We start from the raw sequence: 26,658 nt of genomic DNA, 5'->3' as shown, positions 1-26,658 counted from the left end.
CTAAGTGTTCTTGAATGCTTCCTCCGTGCCAAGCACCGTGCAGAGCTTTCCCCCGCGTCTTTTTGCCCTACGTCGACATATTTCCAGGTCGGGAAATGCTTATGGAGATTTATTCGTTGTCAGATAGGAAGTACAACAGTGTCAAGGAGACAGCTGCTACCATCTGTCTCCCAGCCCAACGGCCAGTTCCTCATTTCCTATAACATTTGTTGCTGTCCCTGTTATTGTGGCTTTTCAAAAACAAATTCTGACAAGTAAATTACTGGTAAATTACTAATATGATTGTAAATGAATGTATTAATATTTATAAAGAAGTGAAAAAACTTCAGGAAAAGATGACTGTGATGCAATTGGGGGGTGGGGGGTGGGGAGTGAATGTAGAAATAATTTTATCCTTGTGAACCACTGAGCATTAAATCAAGAAATGCTTTGTCTTCTCTTGTTGTTATGGGTTGCTGCTGCTGCTGCTAAGTTGCTTCAGTCGTGTCCGACTCTATGCGACCCCGTAGACGGCAGCCCATCAGGCTCCACCGTCCCTGGGATTCTCCAGGCAAGAACACTGGAGCGGGTTGCCATTTCCTTCTCCAATGCATGAAAGTGAAAAGTGAAAGGGAAGTTGCTCAGTCGTGTAGGGTTTTTAATATCTCCATTGCTTTCTTTCTTCCATAATCCATCTAGGCAGCTCCTATTTTTAAGCATGAAAAGCGTGTGGGCTTTGTAGTCAGAAGCATCACTGCTGGAATCCCCTATGAACCACTTGGTAGCTGCAAAACAAAGCAGGCATCTTTTCCAATCTGGGTTGCAGGACTCTCACTTCTCAGACAGTTAAATGGAACGTGAGTCATGTGATCATGTTGAGCAGATGATGCTTAGCTTGTAATATATACAATGTGGCAATACCAGTTTTTATGTTATTATTGTATTATTGGGCTTCTCAGGTAGCTCAGTGGTAAAGAATCCACCTGCCAATGCAGACGACTCAGGTTCTACCCCTGGGTAGGGAAGATCCCCTGGAGTACAAAATGGCAACCCACTCCTGTGTTCTTGCTTGAAAAATTCCATAGACAGAAGATTCTGGTTGACTACAATTCATGGGACTACAAAGAGTGGACACAACTGAGAAACTAAGCCCACACAAACACATTGTATTATTATTATTATTTCTACATCAGATTCAAGGATTTGTTTAGAGATATGCAGTAAAACCCTTTGATAAATTATAGCCCAGAGTCCTCCCATTTAAAGGGGGGAGACACTTTCATTTTATATACTTTTATCCTGATTATCTTGACATCATTGATGGGAAATTGCTTCATGACTCTAATTCATAACAGTTTGTAAGTGATGCCAAACTCCTAAAACTGAGATATCCTACACGTCTTGTCCCATCACTTCATGGCAAATAGATGGGGAAACAATGGAAACAGTGAGAGGCTTTATTTTCTTTGGCTCTAAAATCATGGCAAATGGTGACTACAGCCAGGAAATTAAAAGCTGCTTGCTCCTTGGAAGAAAAGCTATGACCAACCTAGACAGCATATTAAAAAGCAGAGACATTACTTTGCCAACAAAGGTCCATATGGTCAAAGCTAAGATTTTTCCAGTAGTCAGGTACAGATGTGAGAGTTGGACCTTAAAGAAAGCTGAGTGCTGAAGAATTGATGCTTTCGAACTGTGGTTTTAGAGAAGACTCTTGAGAGTCTCTTGGACTGCAAGAAGATCCAACCAGTCCATCCTAAAGGAGATCAGTCACGGCTGCTCATTGGAAAGACTGATGTTGAAGCTGAAACTCCAATACTTTGGCCACCTGATGCGAAGAGCTGACTCATTTGAAAAGACCCTGATGCTGAGAAATTTTGAAGGCAGGAGGAGAAGGGGACCACAGAGGAGGAGATGGTTGGATGGCATCACTGACTCTCTGGGCATGAGTTTGAGCAAGCTCCGGGAGATGGTGAAGGATAGGGAAGCCTAGTGTGCTGCAGTCCATGGGGTCATAAAAAGTTGGACACAACTGAGTGACTGAACAATAATAGTTTTCTCTAAAAGTGATTTGACGTTATATATTTAAAATGATGAGAACTTCCTGGGGGGGTCTAGTGGTTAAGACTTCACCTTCAAATGCAGGGGGTACAGGTTTGATCCCTGGTCAGGGAGCTAAGATCCCACATGCCTCAGGGTCAAAAAACCAAAACATAAAACAGAAGCAATATTGTAACAAATTCAGTAAAGACTTTAAAAATGGTCTACATCAAAAAATATTTAAAAATCTAAAATGAAATGATACATTCTTTAAAGTTTGGAAACCCACCAAAATTAAAACATTAAAGTCATCTGTGAATCCAAAAGAAAGGCAATGGCAAAGAATGCTCAAACTACCGAACAATTGCACTCATCTCACATGCTAGTAAAGTAATGCTCAAAATTCTCCAAGCCAGGCTTCAGCAGCACATGAACTGTGAACTTCCAGATGTTCAAGCTGGTTTTAGAAAAGGCAGAGGAACCAAAGATCAAATTGCCAACATCTGCTGGATCATCGAAAAAGCAAGAGAGTTCCAGAAAAAAACATCTATTTCTGCTTTATTGACTATGCCAAAGCCTTTGACTGTGTGGATCACAATAAACTGTGGAAAATTCTGAAAGAGATGGGAATACCAGACCACCTGATCTGCCTCTTGAGAAACCTGTATGCAGGTCAGGAAGCAACAGTTAGAACTGGACATGGAACAACAGACTGGTTCCAAATAGGAAAAGGAGTACGTCAAGGCTGTATATTGTCACCCTGCTTATTTAACTTCTATGCAGAGTACATCATGAGAAACGCTGGACTGGAAGAAGCACAAGCTGGAATCAAGATTGCCAGGAGAAATATCAATAACCTCAGATATGCAGATGACACCACCCTTATGGCAGAAAGTGAAGAGGAACTAAAAAGTCTCTTGATGAATGTAAAAGAGGAGAGTGAAAAAGTTGGCTTAAAGCTCAACATTCAGAAAACTAAGGTCATGGCATCTGGTCCCATCACTTCATGGGAAATAGATGGGGAAACAGTGGAAACAGTGTCAGACTTTATTTTTGGGGGCTCCAAAATCACTGCAGATGGTGACTGCAGCCATGAAATTAAAAGACGCTTACTCCTTGGAAGGAAAGTTATAATCAACCTAGATAGCATATTAAAAAGCAGAGACATTACTTTGCCAACAAAGGTCTGTCTAGTCAAGGCTATGGCTTTTCCAGTGGTCATGTATGGATGTGAGAGTTGGACTGTGAAGAAAGCTGAGTGCCGAAGAACTGATGCTTTTGAACTGTGGTGTTGGAGAAGACTCTTGAGAGTCCCTTGGACTGCAAGGAGATCTAACCAATCCATCCTAAAGGAGATCAGTCCTGGGTATTCATTGGAAGGACTGATGTTGAAGCTGAAACTCCAATACTTCAGCCACCTCATGCAAAGAGTTGACTCATTGGAAAAGACCCTGATGCTGGGAGGGATTAGGGGCAGGAGGAGAAGGGGAAGACAGAGGATGGGATGGCTGGATGGCATCACTGACTCGATGGGCATGAGTTTGGGTAAACTCCGGGAGTTGGTGATGGACGGGGAGGTCTGGCATGCTGGGATTCATGGGATCACAGAGAGTCGGACATGACTGAGCAACTGAACTGAACTGATGAAGACATAAAGTCTAGCATCCTTTCTCCTGGGAGGGAACCATGGTCAATAAACCCAAAAGGAGATGAATTAGAAATTTCAGCACTGAATAGAATTACTTCATTATAAACTTTTGATGCTATTTGTCAAGTTGCTTCAGTCAACCTGTGAAACACACATAAATACAGAACTGATAGGGGTAGTAAAAATACACTTTTATCCCACAAAGACCGGCATAAAAGAATAAAATAAATCCCAAGGTATACTGTCAGAAATGTGCAACTCAGAAAAATACAGCAATTTCTTCATAAAGTGTCTTCACTTCAACTTGCCTAGACTTTTCCAGACAAAAATCCCATTAAAGTTGACCAGAACAAAATGATTTTTTAAATCACAAAATAGCATGATAGTATGATTTTAAAATGAAAACTCTTATTGCAAGCTTGAAAGAAAGTGAAAAGTTTTTTTTTTTTAACTGACTTTTTCAAGACACCTATTTAAATCAAAATGTGTTCCACTGAATTTCAGGGGGGTGTCAGAAAAGAAGCTTCATAATTTAGATGCTTTAGGTATTAGCAACACTGTATCTTAAAGGCTACATAAGCATTTATTAAGTGAAAAACAATACAGACGTCCAAAGCAGACCAAGAATACTGATGCATACCCTAAACAGATGCTTTCTTGAAATGTAGCTTCATCTTCTGTAATATTTTACCCTTATATCAATGGCTATTTTTGTGTTTACATTGCCTTTCCTGCAGTTTCCTGGGCTGTAATCTGCAAGCGTGATCTCATGCTTCTTAGATCAGGGCTTCCCAAGTGACCCAGTGGTAAAGAATCCACCTGCCAATGCAGAAGATGAAATAGACGTGGGTTCAATCCCCGGGTCGGGAAGATCCCTTGGAGGAGGGCATGGCAACCCACTCCAGTATTCCTGCCTGGAGAATCCCATGGGCAGAGGAGCCTGGCGGGCCTACAGTCCATGGGGTTGCAAAGACTCACACACAACTGAGTGACTGCACACAGCACGCTCAGATCAGGGCTTATGTATCTGGACTCTTCACACCATTAAATACAAAGACAGATCTCTGTCACTCATTTTGCTCTAGAAACATTTTAGAAAGGTGAGGAAAAAATTACTCTTTTTAAATAAAAGATCAGATAATTTGCTATCTCCTTCATTCTTTTACAGCATGAAGCTCACATCTCATGCAGTTTTTATCTAGAACAGAGTAATCCTTTGTTGGTGACTTATCGTTTTGAAGTCATGCTTGATTATTTATTTCTTATATCTTTTGCTTACACAATTAATGAGTATTTTTCCCCTTAAGGGGCAAGTTATGTATGTCAGTATTTTTCTTCCTAGCTCTCTGTGTTTAAAAGCTTAGCTTGAAATAAAATGTCTTTAGAGGTATAATTTCTTTAAAGATTTTTATTTAATTCAAAGCCTTGTTGTTGAATGCACACAGTAGATTTGAAATATTATTATTTTTATCTTCCTGCTTGCATTGAATGCTTTATATTCTCTGCTTTCTTGGATATTAAATTCATATCAAAACTCCTAGTCCTGGGGTGTTCATATTCTGCACAGAATTAAGAAGATAATGCTCACGATTTGAGGTCTATGAAGCAATGAATCGTCTTCTCACTTGATTAAATGCTGAAGAAAAGCTAAGACACTTAATAAGCTGCAAGCACCATTTCTTTCTTTCCATAATGCTAATGCGAACAATGTTAACAACATTTCAATATAACAAGAAGAGAAAACACAATAAAATAATTTTAAATAATTCAGGTTCACTCTTCACTAGGGTAGAAGTGAAGTGAAAGTCACTCAGTCGTGTTCGACTCTTTGTGACCCATGGACTGTACAGTCCATGGAATTCTCCAGGCCAGGATACTGGAGCGGGTAGCCGTTCCCTTCTCTAGGGGATCTTCCCAACCCAGTGATCGAACCCAGGTCTCCCACATTGCAGGCAGATTCTTTACCAGGTGAGCTGTTAGGGAAGCCCACTAAGGTAGAGGTGTGTATATATTTAAGAGGCGATGAGGGTGGAAGGGGGCAAGGTGGAGAGTGTCTGCTCTTGGAACTAATTTTTCATTCAAGCAATTTCTCTGGAAATTTCCTTTTCCCATAGACAATCACTTCATTTCTGGAAAAAATTTCCATAACCTTACAGGAGGTTAATTGCAAGGACCATGTTCTTATATTGATGTTCCAAGTGGGTTCCATGTTGCTGATGGTGATTTTTAAGAAAGAGATCAAGTTTACGTCATTATAAAGTTCAGAGTGATATGACTATCTAATGGCTAAAATTGCTAAAAAACAAGGCAATGGCACCCCACTCCAGTACGCTTGCCTGGAAAATCCCATGGACGGAGGAGCCTGGAAGGCTGCAGTCCATGAGGTCACTGAGGGTCGGACATGACTGAGCGACTTCACTTTCACTTTTCACTTTCCTGCATTGGAGATGGAAATGGCAACCCACTCCAGTGTTCTTGCCTGGAGAATCCCAGAGACAGGGGAGCCTGGTGGGCTGCCGTCTCTGGGGTCACACAGAGTCAGACACGACTAAAGCGACTTAGTAGTAGTAGTAAAGGCATCTCACAAGGCATAGTTCAGAAGCCTCAGATTTCCTTAGGAGAGTGGTCGACAGTCCTCAGTTAGTTGGGATGGTTGAGGTGTCATCCTCATAGACTTCTTTCAGCAAAGATTTTGGGGTTGTTTTTATTCAATCACTAAGTCATGTCCGACTCACTGGACCCCATGGACTGCAGCACGCCAGGCTTCCCTGTCCTTCACTATCTCCTAGAGTTTGTTCAAATTCATGTCCATCAAGCAGTGATGCCATCCAACCATCTCATCCTCTGTCATCCCCTTCTCCTCCTGCATTCAATCTTTCCCAACATCAGGGTCTTTTCCAGTGAGTCGTCTCTTCACATCAGGTGGCCAAAGTATCGGTGCTTCAACACCAGTCCTTCCATTGAATAATCAGAATTGATTTCCTTTAGGATTGTTGTTTATATTACTATTATTTTCACCTGTGTGTCCTGACCAACCATGAGTATCTTCTGTCTCTGCTGTTTCCACCCTAAAGCTATGTGTGTCTCACTGAAAATGTGTACTCTTACTCGTTCAACTCATTTCTTTAAGACAGTTTTCAAGCATCTTTTCCATAATTTTAAGCATAGAACCCCTCCCTTATAACCCCACATCCCATGACCAGCTCTCACTGCCAAGGGAAGCTGAAGTAAAAGGTGAAGACATTGTTCAAACTCAGTCACTGGGAATGCTTACACACCAGTAAAAATATAACTAAAAGCCTGCCATAATTGATACACTTTTAGAACATTATTCCCACTGAACTTACTTATCGCAAAATTACAGTCTGCATTTCCTTAACACAGTGGGAGATCACGCAAAATAATTGGTCCTGCTACATTATCAAAATACCATGCTAAAGATAAACCTCCAATCAAAAAGGTAATTAAGACCTAAATGTAAGTATATTCAATTACCTCTCAACACTGCTTTTGTAATTCTGGGAATTCTGCCCTCTGCCTGAGCTCCATTTCAGCCTGGATTTTCTCTAAAGCACCGACATGGGGCAGGGGGATGGAGCTACTGGGGGCAAGCTCTCACTTTCTCCCACCCACTTCAGGGGACGTGGGCGCAGTCAGAGGCGAGCAGCTCAGCATGGAGGAAGAAGGGTGAGGCTCATGCCCGCAGAGAAACAGGCAGATTTATAAAAGCAGCCGCTCCTGTCTGCTCAGCTGATGACGGTGTTAAGTGGAAAACAATTACAGTGTCTACATCTTTAATGTAGAAAACTAATGACAAGGAAAGACAGCAGACAGTTGGGGATTGCGTTCTTAGGAAGGGACAGCCAGATTATTCTGTGATTCTTAAATCATCATAGAATTGATGAGGGATGAACCTCGGAAGGGTTGTCATGATGGAGCTTCAAGTCAGGGAATTTAAATCTCATTTTTAGTTATGCCTCTGCTGTTTGTACTTTCAGAGCTATAACCATCAAATAGAATAATAACTACTGCTCTTTAAAGAGCAAAGTGAAAACAAGATTTGAAGATCGCTCCAAATACTTCTTAAATCTAAATTCCATCCATTATGTTGGGTTAAAAAGAGAGACAGCAGAAATTTCCTTTAAAAATGCATGCACTTTCCTAAGAGAGAGGTATCAGATACACGTTTTCTCATCACTGAGAAACAGAGTGGACATGAGATTAGCTCATTTTAAAGCTTATAATGGAAGGATAGAAAGATTAAAAGTATACATACTTTTATAAATTAGGTCTTTTTCTGGGTTATAAAGTTGACTCATATTTTCTGTAGGAAATACGTAAAGTACAGGAAGTGCAAACAGAAACATGACTTCTTTGTAGCTTTCTGGTAGTCTTTTCTGTGGTTTATATATGTACATATTTTCTAATAATATTTCTTTCAGAATCCACAGTTTCCACCTCTACCTTAGTATTTACACTGATATTGGGCATTTTCCACATCACTATTTAGATTTTGACACAAGAGAGATTCCCAGAGGCATTTCAACTTCCTGCAGAGATGGAGATGGTGCATCAAGAAGAGACTGGAGGGTCTTGGATCACAGTCACTACAAGACAAAAACATTTTTGGGGTTTTTAGATAAATAATATATTTTTAGTCACTACCTCCATTAGAATGACCTGCTGTTGAATAGTAATCCCCCAAACCAAGACTTTCTGGAATCCTGTTTTCTTACATGTGCGGTTCAAGACTTTGTAAATTGAGTGCTCTCTCTCTCTGTCTTTCTCTCTCTCTCTCCACCTCTCTCTCCTTTCTTTTCATCAGTGCCTGGGGTTAATCTCTCTGAGCTGTAACAAGAGTTATTTAAGATAAAAACAGTGTTTGGGGGAAAAACTGAAAATCCTAAAAAGTGCTTGGTCTTAAATGTCACCATCCTTTTGGCAATGAGAGCGGAACAGGTGGAAATGCCTTAAAAGGTGTGTTTCTACATAGTGTTGATGTAACTGTAGATCCATAAAAGAAACGATGGCTCAATGATAAGAAGTCCAGGGTTTTTAGAAGTTCTCTGCCGTCCATGGCGTTTAGTGTCAGCAGTCTCTCAATCACACACGAAGCACACAATGGACACCAGGCAATATTCCACTCTAAGGGTCACCCTGGGGTTAGCAAAGGAACTGAAGGAAAGTGAAATGCAAATATCTAACTGGGGGAAATAATTGAGACTAAAATGTTGAAAAACTCCCAGAACTAGTATCACTTTCTGTAATGGGTCTATCTTGAAGAGCCTTTCATTTATCTATTCATTCAATATCTACTTTGAATAAACCTCTTAACTGCCACAGTTACAGACTATGCATCAAAGCTACAAAAATTCTGTCTGTGGCCTGGAAACTGAGAATTGCCTTTACATTTTTTTAAAGTTTTATTTCATACTGGACAGAGTAGGACACGACTGAAGCGACTTAGCAGCAGCAGCAGCAGAGTTGATTAACAATGTTAAGATAGTTTCAGGTGTACAGCAAAGGGATTCAGTTATACTTATACATGGATCTATTCTTTCTCAAATTTTTTTCCCATTTAGGTTATTACAGAATATTGAGCAGAGTTCCCAGTGCTATACAGTGGGTCCTTGTTGGTTATCTATTTTAAATATAATACATGCCAATCCCAAACTCCCAAATGTAAAAAGAGAAGGAAAAAGCAAAAAAGGAAGGAGAAAAGAACATGTGAAAGAAATAATCTGTGGCTCACAAAGCCTACAGTAGTTACTGTCTGATAATAAGGCAAATAAATAATAGACTTATCGATCTGAAATAATAAACTTACTTTTGTTTGAAGACACCATGTACATCTAGATAAAAATTAGTTACAGGAACTAATAACATGAATTTATTATGTTCACTTGATTCAAGGCCTACAGAAAAACTATTCCTATATACTGACTGACTAGGAATAACTGGAAATGAAAACTTGAATACCATTTATAATACTTTATAAACGCGACATTTTAGAAAGTATAACCAGGAAAACACTTGTGGATTCATGTGCTGAAAACTAAAATATGGATGAAAACAAGTTAAATTAATAGGTGAGTCACGTTAATGGATTGAAATGATTCGTATTGTTAAGAAGTCAAGTCTCTCACCATTTCTCTGTGTACTTCATTTCAATGAAAACTCTAGCAGGCTGTTTCAGTAGAAATTAACAGATGAACCTTAAAGTCCTTCCTTCATGAAAGTACTCAAGATAGCCACTTCCCATTGACTTCCACTGTACTGGTTTTATAAACACCTACTTATAGCCTGAAAGACATGCTCTTAAATCTGATTACAGTTTCTGATTTCCCTCTGCTGATCTGGAAGACAGCAAGACCAACACCCAACAGTCATTGTGATCGTATCTTAAAAGGATCTCAAATCATGATACTGTTTTTCACGTTCTGTCATTCCTCACGGCCCAGGGGATAAATTACAGTCATCACTCTTGTGTTTGCAGCTCTTTGCACAGTGGTCTGAACCCACCCAGGCCGTATATCTTGTGACCTCTCTCTATCCTTGTCTGTGAATATGCACCGCATGTGTTCTCAGTGCAGACTCACACGTATTTTGGTCTCTGAGCATTTCATTCTCTTTTAAACAGGTTAATTACGCCTAACCATCCTAATTCTACCCACCCTTCAGAGCTTAGCTCAGTTTCACATTCTTTCAATGTAAGAATGTATTTCCACAGCAGTTCTGAAAGCAAATTCAGTTTGCTGTTTCACACAATGGTTTATCTCTGCTCTGAGAGTATTTCCTGAAGTGGACCGCACAGAATTCGAGGGTCAAATTGGTCAAGAAAGTATTGAACTGAGTACAAAGAATAGCTGAAATGAACACTGCAGGTTTTCCTAAATGTGAAAGGCTAGATTCCAAACACATAATAACAGAAAAAAGAGGCAAATGAAACACAGATTATTTACATTCCCATTAACTAAAATTCTTTAACTCAAAATGTATCCTTCAAGTGTAAATGATAAAAGAAAAAATCTTCCTTTCATTGAATTCAGTTCAGTTCAGTTGCTCAGTCGTGTCCAACTCTTTGCAACCCCATGAACTGCAGCACACCATGCCTCCCTGTCCATCACCAACTCCCGGAGTCCGCCCAAACCCATGTCCACTGAGTCGGTGATGTCATCCAACCATCTCATTCTCTGTCGTCCCCTTCTCCTCCTGCCCTCAATCCTTCCCAGCATCAGGGTCTTTTCCAATGAGTCAGCTCTTCACATCAGGTGGCCAAAGTATTGGAGTTTCAGCTTCAGTATCAGTCCTTCCAATGAATTACGTCCTTGAATATCCTTCAGTGAATTACTTGAGAAAATACATCAACATGGCTTTTTACTCTCACAGCTGTTTTTTAAAGTTGATGAAATCTTGTATCAAGTAGTGAGTTTCAATTTTGAACTGGGGGATATTGTTAATCTAAAAAAAGAATAGTTCTCAGTAGCATAAAGTAATTTTTTGGGAAAGATTATATTTGTGTCATAGAGGAAACTTTTCACTGAAAGCATACTCTTTGTATTGGGCTGATGATGACATACTCAGACAAAGGAAGTGCTTCAGTGGACAACTTATATATGGTCATGGGGTTGACTTTGGATTCCCATACACATCACATCAACTCTAAACAACTTGAGACACTTTAAGCAGGATGAAAAATAAGTGAGCTGTTGAAAAACAGTGTCGTGTTCCCAAAGCTAGAATAAAGGGATCTAGGAACAAAGGATGTAGGCAATGTTGGTCTCTCACAGTCACTTCGAGGCTCAGATTCACACTAACAGGTCGTCCCCACCATTGGAGACAAGGGGCTTGCCCCTCACTCGAATGAGCTCACAAGTACTGGGAAGGCATCTCCAGGGGCGGACGTGTGTCCATGATCCAGGCTCTCATCATCACACAGACTCTCCTGGGAGGGTGCTGTATGCACTGAAAGACTCATGAGGAATAGACTCACTTTTGCCAAGAAAAGTTACCTTTAAGTGTATCTCTGTATTCACTCTTTTCCTAAATAAACTATCTTTATTCACTAGCCTGCTTATCAGACCACCACATCAGTTATTCACCCTCAGCCCACATCCTCGTTTCAGTGTTACTTTCAGGGGAGCCTAAATGTTCTGTCTACTGGCTTGGAAAAAATAAAAATGATATAGTCCCATTTTTGTCAGTGCTGTTAATCTGACCACTATATATCCCGATATTTCAGATTTTAACCAGACAGGTTCATCCTCATCTCCATGTCCTCCCTACCTCCCAGAGGACAGCTCTCCTGGAAATGGTGGCAAACACTCAATAATTTACTGCTGAGATGACACATGGACTATTAGGGTGGAAGAAGACAGGAGAAGTCATGCACCTTAAGCATCCAAGAGTGGGAAAAGTAATAGATGTCTGAAAGTGATAAAATTATAAATATACATGAAGTCAGCTACAAGACTATTGAAACATGGACCACACTTCTGATGTTTCTGGCAAACTGTTCAAAGTGGTATTTCCATCAATTAGAAAGTAAAAATAAAGAAATGCCAAAAACGATTTGTATGATCCAACTGGTAAGACCACTTGCTCTGGGATAACACAGGAAGAACCTGCTGCCTCTTTCTCAGAATTGGCCCTGAGCCTCCCCTCCCAATCCTGCCATGCAGGCTCAGTTGGCTGTACCTGGGTAGGACCCCAGTGATTGACTCAGTTACAGCCTGACACTTGGAGGGGCCATTACTCCAGCTAAAGAAAAGAATTTTCTTAGAGTGGGACAATGGTTTCATTTGGGTAAGTTAGATTTGAATTGGCATGGTATCTGTTGCTTAAATATCCCTGCTCATCAAAAAGAAAGGCACCTGAATATCGATTTGAGGAAGGAAAAAGCAATCATACTGGAGACAGACAGGCTGGGCAGTGAAATGTATTATGAAGATCATCAGCTCCTAAAATGCACTGACTGGCCAGCTGTCCTGGACTGAATCAAGATCTCCTGACCTCCCACTGACCTCAGACCCAGGACTAGAGTCAGAGTAGATTCTGCTGCCTCCAACTTTCAGATGTTGTTATTCTAGAAGGTTTGGGGGAAGCCACCTGCTTTCTGTAAATTGGAATTACCATTGGTTATTTGGAAGACAAGCACTGTCAAGTAAAGAAATTCATCTAGCTGTTTGAGGAATGTGATTGCCATTTGCTTCCCTGGTGGTACTAGTGTTAAGTAATCCACCTGCCAATGCAGAAAACCCAGGTTCGATCCCTGGGTTCGATTCCTGAACCAGGGTCAGGAAGATTCCCTGGAGAAAGAAATAGCAACCTACTCCAGTATTCTTGCCTGGAGAATTCCATGGACAGAGGAGCCTGACAGGCTACAGTCAGTGGGATCACAAAGAGTTGGACACAACTGAGTGACTTAGCATGCATGCCTAGTTGATTAATAATTTGTGATAATTTCAAGTGTACAGCAAAGTGACTCAGTTATACTTACACATGTATCTATTCTTTCTCAAATTCCTTTCCCATTTATGTTGTTACATAATATTGACCAGAGTTCCCTGTGCTATACTGTAGGTCCTTGTTTGATTATCCAGAAGAAATTCTTTACATATGAAAAGAGGGTCCGTATAGTACGAAAAAGTATTAGAAATAGTTGATTTTATTTACATGGTTTAAAAAAAAGAATGGCTGCATAAGAGATCATTTTCTACAATTTAACAACTAAACTAAATATAACCAGTGACTTCTCTTCACCCTTCCAATCTTTCAGAGCTCGATTTGTAATATAATTTTCACACCTTCTCATTAACCTACTATCACTAAACAAGGCTCATACACCTGTACAGAGATGAATTAAAATTCTACAGCTGAATATGTCAAGTGACTATGACCTAAACAGATGGAGTTAGTAATCTAAGTTTTAAGAGAAAATAACAGTGAAACAGGTATAATATCATGTATGAAACGAGTCACCAGTCCAGGTTCGATGCACGATACTTGATGCTTGGGGCTGGTGCACTGGGACGACCCAGAGGGAGGGTATGGGGAGGGGGGAGGGAGGGGGGTTCAGGATGGGGAGCGCGGGTGTGTCTGTGGCGGATTCATCTCGATGTTTGGCAAAGCTAGTACAATATTGTGGAGTTTAAAAATAAAATAAAATAAAAATAGTGACAGCAAAGTTAGGAAGAACAAATGCTTGTATGGTGATATCTTACCAAAAAAATGCCATTAAGAATATTTTTAAAAATTAATGTCAAAAATGATCAAAGGACTTCCCTGGTCACCCAATGGATGGGAATCTGCCTTGCCATGCCAGAGACACAGGTTCAATCCCTCATCCAGGAGGCTACCACGTGCAGAGAGCAGCTAAGCCCATGCACCACAACTACTGAGCCTGTACTGAAGCCCGCCAGCCCTAGAGCCCATATGCTGCAGCTACTGAGCCTGCGTGCCTAAGAGCACGTGCTCCACAACAAAAGAAGCCACTGCAGTGAGAAGCCTGGGCATTGCGACAAAGAGCATCCCCCACTCGCCACAACTAGAGAAAGCCCACATAAAGCAATGAAGAACCAGTGCAGCCAAAAAAAATAAATAAATATACGTAATCATCAGGAAACAAATTAAAATAAGATACCCTCTACATAATATTGGCTATATGGTTAACAGAGCACTGAAGTTTCCAATGGTGTGGCAAAATAAGCATTTCCATACATCACTATAAGGAGAATAAATTATACAGTCTTATTGAGGACAGTTTAACAATTTTTATTTGAAATCTTTAAAAATGTTCATTTTGTAACTTTTGAGCCAGTAATTCCTTTCTATGGCTTCATTCCAATTAAACAATAAAAAATGTAAACATTTGAGTGCAAAAAAAAGAAAGAGAGAGAAAATAAAAGCATTTTAGAAGATGAACACATAAGAAACAAGTTTAAGTGACAATTATCAAGCCTGGCATCCATCATAAAACATTTGTTATTGTTCAGTCAGTCATGTCCAACTCTTTGCAACCCCATGGATTGCAGCACTCCAGGCTTCCCTGTTCTTCATCATCTTCCAGAGTTTGCTCAAACTCATGTCCAGTGAGTCAGTGATGTCATCCAACCATCTCATGCTCTGTCATCCCCTTCTCCTCCTGCCTTCAAAATTTCCCAGCATCAGGGTCTTTTCTAATAATGAGTTGGCCCTTCACATCAGGTGGCCACAGTATTGAAGCTTCAGCATCAGTTCTTCTAATGAATATTCAGGATTGATTTCCTTTAGGATTGACTGGTTTGATCTCCTTGCAGTCCAAGAGACTCTCAAGAGTCTTCTCCAGCACCATAGTTCAAAAGCATCAATTCTTCAGCGTTCAACTTTCTTTATGGTCCAACTCTCACATCCATACATGACTACTGGAAAAACAATAGCTTTGACCATATGGACCTTTGTTGGCAAAGTGATGCCTCTGATTTTTAATATGCTGTCTAGGTTGGTCATAACTTTTCTTCAAGGAGCAAGCATCTTTTAATTTCATGGCTGCAGTCATTATCTGCAGTGATTTTGGAGCCCAAGAAAATAAAGTGTCTCACTGTTTCCCCATCTATTTGCCATGAAGTGATGGGACCAGATGCCATGATCTTAGTTTTTTGAATTGTTACTATCTAAAATACTTCTTCAATAAATAGGAGTTAATTTTTCCATTACTTAAATCACTTACAGAAAAAAAAATGACATCTGAACCCAGTTTTCTCAGTGAAGTGGCAATTTATGTAAAACTTTTAAAAAAATATTATTAACTTCAGGAAGAAAATGACTGCCACACTAAAAAATGTAACATTTGTTTAACAAATAGACCATATGCTAAATTAAATTTTACAAAGACTTTTTTTCTTTTGACCACACCTCACAGCATGTGGGATCTTAATTCCCCGAACAAGGATTGAACTCATGCCCCCTGCATTGGAAACACAGAATCTCATGAAAAGTTCACTTTAACAGTGTTTTTTGTTTTGTTTGTTTGTTTGTTTGTTTGTTTTAGAATAACATCTTTAAAATGCCAGATGGTTGCAAGTTCTTCCCAAGTGGAGGATGTCAGCTCAGGGAAGCAAGTTGTCTCATCACCAGATCGTGGACACCCCTGAGATAAACGTCTCCCCAAGGTTCACTGTAAAGTCCACATCTCTCTAAGGGCTTTCACGTCCTCAAGAAATTACAGTGACTTGTTACTTGCCAAGCAAATCAGTAGAGATGCTGTGGGAAGCTTTAGGCTAGGAGGCAAGTCATTCAAACTCAAGTCACACTGTTATCTGACAGCACTGCCTTTTCTTAATCATCATCAGTTTTGGTCCAAGACCAGCATCTCCAAAATGGGAAAACTGACTTCATTTCTCACCTTCCTCAGAGCTACCTATGAGAGGGTCCTTGGATTGCATCCTGAACACTGACACTTTTCTCCTCCCAGATAAAAGTTTGCTGTAGCCAATCTGATTTCTAGTCTAGCTATTTTATGACTGGAAAAAAATCTAATACAAACTAATGAAAAGATTTAGTGCTGGCAGATGGGTTCTGAGTACTTGGAGCTCTCCAATACCTGTTCAAAGATGTAGGCTACTCCACCATCATTCTCATCCATTGAAAGTCAACATTCAGGCACAGAAGCAGAACGTGGTATACGAACAGGCTGCTGCTTCTGTTTCATGAGCCTCCCACCATGGGTAAAACGAGGGCGGTGGATGCTAAGTTAGTCCTGTCTTTGATCTTCTCCTTCCTGGGCTTCATTATATAATCATTAACACTGATAGAACAAGATAGGCACTTTATGGTGGTTGCCAACTACCAAGTGATGATGTGTTCTTCTTCTTATCAAACTGCAAAAATAAATTATGCCCAGTTCCCTGAATCTGATATTTCTTTGAGATATCTCTGTGACTGGAAATAGTCGTCTTGCCCTCTGAAGGAGAGACTTATTCACATAAAAGCTTCCATGAGATTTTACTGAACATCAAGAAGCTTTAGTATTTACTTGGGCTTAAGGACTAAGAGGAAATCCCACCTCCAGAATGGTGGCACCAGGAACCTTGTGGATGCGTTCCCTCCGGGACACCCATAACTGGTAGAAATTATTTAAACCTTAAAAAAATTTTAAGTGTCTGGAAGTTATCCTAAGGGCATACAGCAAACGAGGAAACATTTCCTCAAGAAAATCTACTAAAGCTCAGTAAGAACAGCAAGAGCCTGGAGCACTTAAGCCATAACTTCTCCACAGTTTCTGCTCCAGCTGGAGGAAACTCAACTCCCAGGGGGACCCTTCTCTGCTCAGACTCCAAGAAAGGAGTTGCAGAGTCCTATGTCAAGAAGGTAGCAGGTATGCAAAAGGTGAAAATATCTGCTCGTTTATCTGGAACCATAGGGGGAAAACAGAATCCTGACACCAGGGAGAAAAGCTGAAGCTAGGAACGTGAATTCCAGCAGTCAGGCTAAGAAAGATGATCCCGAGAGAAAAGCCTAGGGCATGTGTTTGCCATTGAATCTCCAAAGAGATGACCATCAAAGCTGTTGAACAGACAGACAAAATTTGTTCAGCTCGCTGCTCTAAAGGACAGTAACATCTTGGCTGAGTCTCAGCAGTATCTCAGAAGGGAAAAACAGCAGGAAGACACTTAGGTATCTAGAGCTTCAGCTGAGCAATGTAAAAGCTGACACTCAAGGTGGAGAATTGGTTGGGGTTTTAGAGAGTTTATGATAATAGCTTTGGGTGGTGGACATGGGAAGGTAGGGTCTTGAAATGAGTACTGATGAGTGATATGTTAGTCTTGATGAATGAGCTGTAATATTTAGGTAGCATCACCTTCATAGCTCCCAGTAGGAGCATTTCCTGGAGTGGATAACTGAGCTGCATTTGACTGATTGCAGGAGTGTGTAGCGCAAAGTTAGGAAGTTGCCTTCATCCCAGAATTGTTTATCATGGGGGTAGGGAAGTATGGTTAGCATAGAATTGCTGAACATGGGGAGAGTGAATTATACTGAACTCTCAAAGTGAGGTCCCACTGTAAGAGAGATATTGGCAGATGTTCTTGATCTATCATGAATTTCAGAAAGGCCACAGCAGTAAATCCAGAGTAGGAGACATATACATATAGAGAGATGGAATGAAAGATAAAGATGGAGGGAAGAGTCTTGACACTGATACAATGCCAGCTGTGCTGCTAAAAATTCACAAAATGAGCAGGCATTAAACAAGCAAATATAAACAACTTTGAAAACTGCCTACTCATGTCAACAATACATCTTCAGTCAACATACAAAGAACGCAGGTGAGCATCACACTGAGGAGGTTCTGATCATCCTCACTGGCCACCACTGATGACCAAGAAGGAGCCTGCCTGGGACAGCAGGTCCTGTGCACAATGCCTCTCCTGGCACCAACCAGACATTCACCAGAGCCATGGTGACCTCAACCTTTAGAGTATCGACACCTACAAATCTCTCCATGACTCATACTGAGAGGAGAAGAATCTCTGAATTTCTAGATGATGTACAGGTGAGATCGGCATAGAGAGAAACAAATACAGGATCATACAAATACTGCAAGGTAGATTTGAAAATACTGGGTTTATGTTTTATACCAAAAAAGTAAAACTATGACTCAGGTGATAGGCAACCTGGGTTCTGTACTCTTTCATGAATGGAGTTAAGCCTTACAAAGCTGTGTCCAAATTTCTTTCATAGACCTCTCATAATAAAAGAAAGTATGTGCTCAGTTGTTTCAGACTCTCTGTGACCCCATGGACTGTAGCCTGTCAGGCTACTCTGTCCATGGGATTCTCCATGCAAGAATACTGGAGTGGGTTGTCATGCCCTCCTCCAGGGGATCTTCCTGACCCAGGGATCAAACCCATGTCTCTGAAGTCTGCTGCTCTGCCAAGCAGGTTCTTTACCACTGCGCCACCTGGGAAGCCCAATAAAAGAATAACAAACCAAATGTATAGTTAATAGCATTTCTTGGTCAGCGATACAAGTGCAAAGAAAAAAAGACAGATTTAAGAGGACTTTAAATATAGGAATAACTTGGCAACATCCATCATCTGGAGACAGAGAGAAAGGGTTGTGATGTAAAAAGCATTAAACTAAGAATAAAACTACTAAACTGAAGTAAAGGTACTTTGGCAATTTTCCTGTAAGTTTGTATAAACAGCTTTATCTCTGATCCTTAGTGCTTCATTTGGGTAATAGGAATATTGAATTCAATGGTCACTAAGTTTATTCTAGATCTACAACACTGAAATTCAAACATATACCCAAGAGTTTCAGTCAGAACAAAAAGAAACAGCGATACCATTGACAGAGATGAGAAAGCCAAAGCAAATTGGGAGAAGGGAAAAAGAGGCAAAAGCCATAATTTTGTTATGCTCACAGAGCCCAGAGGATATGTAGTTAGTAACGGACACTAATGAATAGTTAGAAATTTTACTGTTAAAGAGAGGTTATTTCTAGAAATATAGTCATACTCAGGGAAAAAAAAAGGTACTTAAGACTACGAGAATAAACAAATGTGAAGAAACAGTAAGTCCGTTGTTGACTCCTGGCCAGTCTACTCACCCGAACATATCCTCAAGAGATACAAGTGTGTCTTTTGAACAGAGATGAAAATAGGTATTTTGAAAATGCTACCTGAATGATTTTAACATGTTCTCTCACTCTGTCCCTCATTTCATTGAAAATCATTGGTATGTAAATGGGAAAAAAAAAAGAAATACTGTATCTAGCTGAGTCTGCAGGTCTAAGGTTTTACTTTTTATTTGAATTTATAAATTAGTCACAATTTCGTGGTTGCCATCAGGAGACTCCAGACTCCTGGGTCCAGGACAAAGGACTTTACTAACCTCAGGAGCTCTGTGTGGTCCTCCTTGCCTGCAAGAATGACATGGATCAGTCTAGATGGATGCCCACACACAGTGGGTTTCATTAAGAAGAACTCAGAGCTTAAGGAACCCAAATGTTTTACAGTGGGCAATGAGCATGCCTGCAATCGGCTCCACGGTAAGACGCCATCTCCACCATCCAAAATGGTCACGACTGAGACTTCCTTGAAAAGATAGTCCTGAAATAAGGGTAATTAATGCCTTATTTGCAAGTCATGCTGAAACTGGGCGATCAATGGAACTGTTGTTGCCCCCTGAAAGTTTCCCATGTGAGACAGACACCACTTTAAAAAGACTTTAATTGACTCATTTTTCATACATTCCAAATTGGGAAGTGTTGACATTTTAAATTATGACGAAGTCCATGGGATACTGGTGCCTGAGAGAAAGTGAGGGAGACAGGTTGAGAAAATGTTCATGGGAGAAAAGGGAGAGAAATGTTTAAAACCTAACAAGCAGTTTTTTAATTTGTGGACCACAAATTCGAGTGAGGTGGAAAAGAAGGATTCATTTCTTGTAACCTGGGAGGAGAGCTGGAGGTTTCATATTTAGTGACTGTGGCAGCTGGAAAGGGGTCCCCCAAATATGTGTTCCCACAGGCACTCTGAACGTGACCTACTGCTCAGAATGTGCAATAAGGGTCTCTGCAGGTGTCATTAGGTAAGAATGTCGAGGGCAACCATACAGACTAGGTGGACCATAAACCCTGTGATGAAAGTCTTTGTAATAGACAGAGAAAGGAAGGTGACGTGAAGATGTGGGCAGAGACAGCAGTGACCCAGCACAGAAACTCAAGGGAACCTAAGGACTGCCAGGAGCCACTAGAAACGATGAGAGAAGCACAGGATAGACCATACATCTGAGCCTCCAAGGGGAGTCAACCTGTGACACCTGGATTTTGGAGTCCGGGTCTCCAAAACTACGAGACAATACATCTCCGGGGTGATTTGTCACTGACAGTGTGTGAGTACAGGGTGCGGGTAACTGTAGAGGAGCTGAACTTCAATGCGGGCACAGCTATGGGGGCAGGTAGATGCAGTCAGGCTTGATCGTTGTGATGGATGAACACACAGGCTGGGGACTTTATCCGCTCCCTTCCTACAATAACTGTTTGGTGTCACTCTGCTTGGGAGGAACGTCCTGTACAGCCGCTATTCGTTCCAGGAACTAGTGGTGCCAAAAGTAATTAGCAACGCATTTGTCAAAAACAGTCCCTCCATTCAGGTGCTAGAATTTGCCAGAAGCCCTGGGATGACTGTGTTTTGTAACAATATGGGTTTGTGTATCAGAAAACACATCCACAACACCTTGGTTCTGAATTATTTTTATTTTGGAGGAGAAGAAAAGATTTTCTGTCTTTCTAAGTAAGGTAAGAGGGCTTCCCAGGTGGCTCAGATGGTAAAGAATCCACCTGCAGTGCGGGAGGCCTGGGTTCCATCCCTGGGTGGGGAAGATCTCCTGGAGGAGGGCATGGCAACCCATTCCAGTATTCTCGCCTGGAGAATCCCATGGACAGAGGAACCTGGCAGGCTACAGTCCATGGGGTTGCAAAGAGTCGGAGGCCACTGAGCAACTAAGCACACAAATAAGGTAAGGATGTAGCAGCTTACAACTGTAGTGTTTTCAGCTTTTGTGTAAAAAGTAACGCACAGAGTGCTTCAGAATGTAGCCATGCAGAGTGGACGTGGGGGAAGGGAGAGATATAACATGACCCCTGCGATCTTGGCTTAGCCAGTGGGCAAGTGGTGCCACATTAGAGAGACAAGGTGTCTTGGGCTGACCCTGGATTGGGTAGGGGTAGAGAATGAAGACTCGTTGGGGACGCTGCAATGGTGGTGGTCCTGATAACACCACGGACATTCCACTATTGGGGACCCTGGTTTACACCATGGACCCTCCAATGGTGGGGGTCCTGGTTTATACCCATGGACACTCCAATGATGGGAGTCCTGGTTTACACTCATGGACACTCCACCATTGGGGGCACTGGTTTACACCATGGACACTGCAATGGTGGGGGCCCTGGTTTACACCCATGGATTCTCCAATGGTTGGGACCCTTATTTATTCCTGTGGACACTTCAATGATGGAGTCCCTGGTTTATACCCATGGAAAATCCAATGGTGGGGACCCTGGTTTACACTCTTGGACACTCCAGTTTGGGGGCCCTGGTTTACACCATAGACACTCCAATGATGGGAGTCCTGGTTTACACTCATGGACACTCCATTTTATGGGCCCTGATATACACCATGGACACCGCAGTGGTGGGGGGCCCTGGTTTACACCATGGACACTCCAATGGCAGGGCTCCTGGTTTACACTCACAGACACTTCAATGATGGGGCCAGGTGTAAGCACAGGTCCCTGGACCATCGCAGGCTAACTCATTCATCCCCATGTGACCTTTCTGCAGCACCACCCGAAGCATCCTCTCTTCAGGGGTCTTCCCCAGTTTCTTTTCACTCTCTTTCTTTCATCTTTGATTTTGGTCTTTTCCCTCATAAGTTCTTCCTTGGTTGTTATTCTTTGAGCGACTGGTGGCCCCAGCAGTAATGATTGATGTACCCCTTATTATGGACTTTGGGTGACTCTAAGCTTGGCTACTTCATAATAACATGTAAATCTACATGCTCTGTCCCTAAGTATCTGACAGAGAGATCACTGTGTTTTAGAAATGCAGGTCATCTTGGAAGGTGCTCATATTACAAACAAGGAGGCTGAGGTCCTGTGAACTTTCTCTGGTGAGACCCTGGCTCTGACATTGGGTCCCCCTGACTTGCAAACAGGTGCCACCACTGCCCAACGAGCCAATGTGCAGGCTTCCTTCTAGTCCTCAGACCAAAAGCTATTCTATCATTTTTGCTAATAAAAGTCTCCAAAGAAATGAAAATGAGATAATTGACAGCAGTGCATTCTAGGCAGAGAACAGAGAATTTCAGCATTTTCCCCTGACTCTCTTCCCTGTTCCACCTGGATATTTATTACAGGTACAAATGATGCTAATCGGATGCTTGAGATTCAGCCCATGAAAACGTGTCTTTTGGAGCAGGAACAATTTAACCATTGACCTTAAGCCCCGGCTACATAGCACAAGTTCTGTTTTGCTAAGCAGAAAGCAGTGTGCGAGGCGAAAAGGGTTTTGCCACTAATCACAAAACCGAGACAAATTGCAGAGGAAAAGAAACTAGATATGCATGGAGGTGAATTGAGCTTCCATGAGAAGCCAGAGGAGGAATAAGATTTGCTTGTTTGGAGAAGAGGCCTGCGGGAGGAGCAGCTTCATTACCAGGGACCCCGAATGTGGAACGGTCCCCGGTTCAGCAACGCTTTTCTGTTTCCAGCTGCATGTCTAATGGATGGATAAGTCATACCATTTCCACTTTCTAAAACTTGGGGTCAAGATAATTTGGGAGTGCAGGTAGAGACGGAACAAGGAAACCACCTGAATTAAGCATTTTATTTAAGAGGCTTATAGGAAGTGGTGTCGGAGGAGGCGAGAGGCAGACCTTTATGTGGAAGAAACTCTCTGATTGACAAGACTTTTAAAGCACTGCCTCTCTGTGATTGACAGTCCAGCTGGAGAACAGATGAACAGGTAATTGCAGTTCTCTATTATCTTTGCATAAATACCAACGCCCTAAATGGGCTGCCAGTGTGGAGAGACATGGCCTCAGCAGACAACTGCTATCCAGGCCCTGCCTGCAGTTTCCCAGGAGCGTTATCAGAACTGCATCGAGATGAAGGCAGACCCAGAATTGCTGCAAAGTTCACAACAGTGTCACATCCCTTAAATATCAGTGGAGCGCATGTTACCCTTGGAGGCAGGAGGCCAGAGGCAATCCCAGACTCATCACTTATATGTGCACGATCCACAGGAGGTCATTTCATTCTGAATCTCAGTCCTCCCTGTGTAAAAATGGGATTAAAATACTGACCGTCCCTAACACACACAGCTCAGGTGAGAACCAAACACAGTTACAAAGAAGGGAAGTTTTGCATCACGGTCATCAGGGCTGCACTCGAAATCCATACAAGGTACCACCTTACATGAAACACCACACGGTGTTCGATCTCTGGTCAAGGAACTAAGATCCCACATGCTGCAGGGCCCTGCCCCCAAAAAGAAAGAAAATAATGGTAACCTTTTAAATAAGACAGAAAAATAGTAATAACCTTAAAAAATTACAAGTGGGTTCACCCTGGTTGAGTTTTTTTTTAAACATACGACAGTGGATCTCAGTCATGAACACAGGACAGGGAAAGCAGACAAAAACTACCATCCAGGGACTTCTTTTATGGTCCAGTGATTAAAACTTCACCTTCCAATACAGGGGATGCATGTTTGATTCCTGGTCAGGGAGCTAAGATCCTACATGCCTTTCGGCCAAAAAAAAAAAAAGTGCCAAAAACCAAAAATCCAAACAGAAACATTATTGTAAAAAATTCAATAAAAACTTTAAAAGTGGTCCACATCAAAAAACAAACAAACAAACAAACAAACAAAAGCTACCATGCCAGTTGCAGCCAAGATTATAATCACTCTGAAGTGAACTCTGGAAAGGCCATTGGGGTGTTTCCCAGCCTATGGGTTCATTTTCCTGTGCTGAAAGCAGCTTCTTCCAGGACTCCCCATGGGCCCATCCTTGAAGGATTTGTTTTAGGGGATTAAGTTTCTTGATGTCCCCACTACTCAACATATTTATCTGCAGAAAAGCCACTAAAAGAAAACATAAAAGCAGCTTGGAAGATGAAAAAAATAAGAAGTTTCCCCAAAGAGCTATTGGCTCCTTGAAATGTGGGCAGTTGGGGGGAGTTCCTTCTTAGTAAAGAGACTCACTCTCTCCACTTGCTTTTTCTGGTCTAAATACAAGGACATATGCCCCAAATGTTCATCTATCAAGGAGTTAGAACAAACCAGAGGCAATTTTTAAACATGGGTGAATTTATCCTGAAGAAGAGAGGAAAGGTGTTAAATGCTTTTAAAACCTACCAAGGTTTCCATGAAGAGATTTTTAAAGTAAATATTAAATATTAAGCATTGAGTGTAACTGAATGATAGAGAAGTAACACAAACGAATCCAATGAGGTATTTCCTGAGTTAAGGAGTTTGGGGAATAATAGAACGATACTCAGTCAGTTATGATTATCCTTTACCAGATAAAACTTTTTTTCGGATTTATAGTCATAAAAATATGAAATAAAGTGAAAAAATACTGACTATCAGCTAAGGTAACTGCATGCTAGAATTCATTTACTGTTCAGAGTTTTACAAAAGTCAACAGAAGTCACACCTGTGCTTTGGGATGCCTCTATTGACTGCTATGTGACATATACAATTACAATTAACCAACTGTCCATCTACCAGGAAGGGTGGGGGGGTGTGGGGGTGTTCACAGGCACATCTATTTTCCTGGTAAATTCGTGCTTCTTCTGAAGGCAAGTAGGTAACTAGAGGGTTCTTTACTCAGCCTGCTCTTACTTTGAAAAAAATTAACAACAAGGGAAAAGTGAAGAACCAGAGATGGAGGAAACTGCAAATGAAAACACAGGAGACCTGACTACAAAGGACTTCACCTGTCCATGCCTTACAATTCCACAGTCTCTGCCTGAAGTGTTGAGAGTTCAGCTGGGACTCTGGGGGAGGTGTCAACCTTTTCTCTACTTCATGTGGGCTGTGGGACCCTGAGAGTCAGTTTGCTCCTTGACAAGCATAGTGCGCAAGCTCAATTGTGTCTGGCTCTTCTGCCCCCATGGACCGTAGCCTACTAGCCTCCTTTGTCCATGGGATTCTCCAGCGGAGAATCCTGGAGTGGGTTGCCATTTCTCCGTCTAGGATATCTTCCTGATGCAGGGATCAAACCCACATCCCCAGCATCTCCTGCACTGCAGGCAGATTCTTTACCCCCTGAGCCATCGGGGAAGCCTTTCCTCCTTGACATCCAGAAGATAATAATAGTAAGGACCTCACAGTGTTCTGTGAAGAGGAAGGAAGAGCAAGAACTTCCTGTTTCCTGTGGACACTTTCTAGCTGTGGTTTCCTCTGTTTGACTCTGAAGATTGTTGTCCAGTGTGGAAAAACACCCTTGGGTCAGGGAGCAGAGCTCATCTAATCCTCTCTGACTGCAGGATAGGTGTTTTAACTGGACTGAGGGAGGTGTTCTCCATTTCAGCCTAGACTCTGCTACTGTCTCCCTCAATTCTCTTCTGTGACCAAACCAATGGCAGGAGTTTTTAATTGGTGATTTAAACAGTGGGGAGATCCTTGTGAACAAAAGACTTTTATCAAGTAGTGAATTTAAAAATTTGCAATAAAAGTATGGAGTTTATCCAGATCTTTAGCTTTATTCACTGTTTTATCACAAAGCTTCCCTTTCCTCTAGATCTGGGGTCAACAAACTTTTCCTATAAAAAGGCTAGGTAGTAAATACGTTAGGCTTTGTAGTTTGTGAGGCTCTGTCACAATGACTCAACTCTGCCTTTGTAGCATGAAAACATATGCAATATGGAAATGAATGAACATGTCTGTGTTCTCATAAAATTTGCTAATAGACACTGAGATAAATAAATAAATGTTGCTGTCATTGAAAATACAAAAGTCATGTGTGCTCAGTCACTTCAGTTGTATCACCTCTTGCGACCTCATGGACTATAGCCCACAAGGCTCCTCTGTCCATGGAATTATCCTGGCAAGAATGCTGGAGTGGGTTGCCATTTCCTCCTTCAGGGAAAAATACAAAAATAATTCATAGTTCATCCTCATTAAAATGCATACTATTTTTTGGATAACCAACAAGAACCTACTGTACAGCATATGGAACTCTGCTAAAGGTTATAGCTGGGAGGGGTTTGGGGGGAGAATAGATACATGTATGTGTGTGGCTGAGCCCCTTTGCTTTCACCTGAAACTATCACAGCATTGTGAATTGGCTGTACCCCAGTATAAAATAAAAAGTTCAAAAAGAAAACAAATTATACTAATTTTGAGGGCTGCCCTCTTAAAAACCCGAGTCTTGAATATATTAATATGTGCAACTTTCAGAAATGTTGAAAAAGTATACCCATGATAATCCAAATAT

The sequence above is a fragment of the Bos javanicus genome, chromosome 13, assembly GCF_032452875.1.
Source record: "Bos javanicus breed banteng chromosome 13, ARS-OSU_banteng_1.0, whole genome shotgun sequence".
Classification (NCBI taxonomy): domain Eukaryota; kingdom Metazoa; phylum Chordata; class Mammalia; order Artiodactyla; family Bovidae; genus Bos; species Bos javanicus.
Note: the sequence above shows the minus strand (reverse complement) of the source record.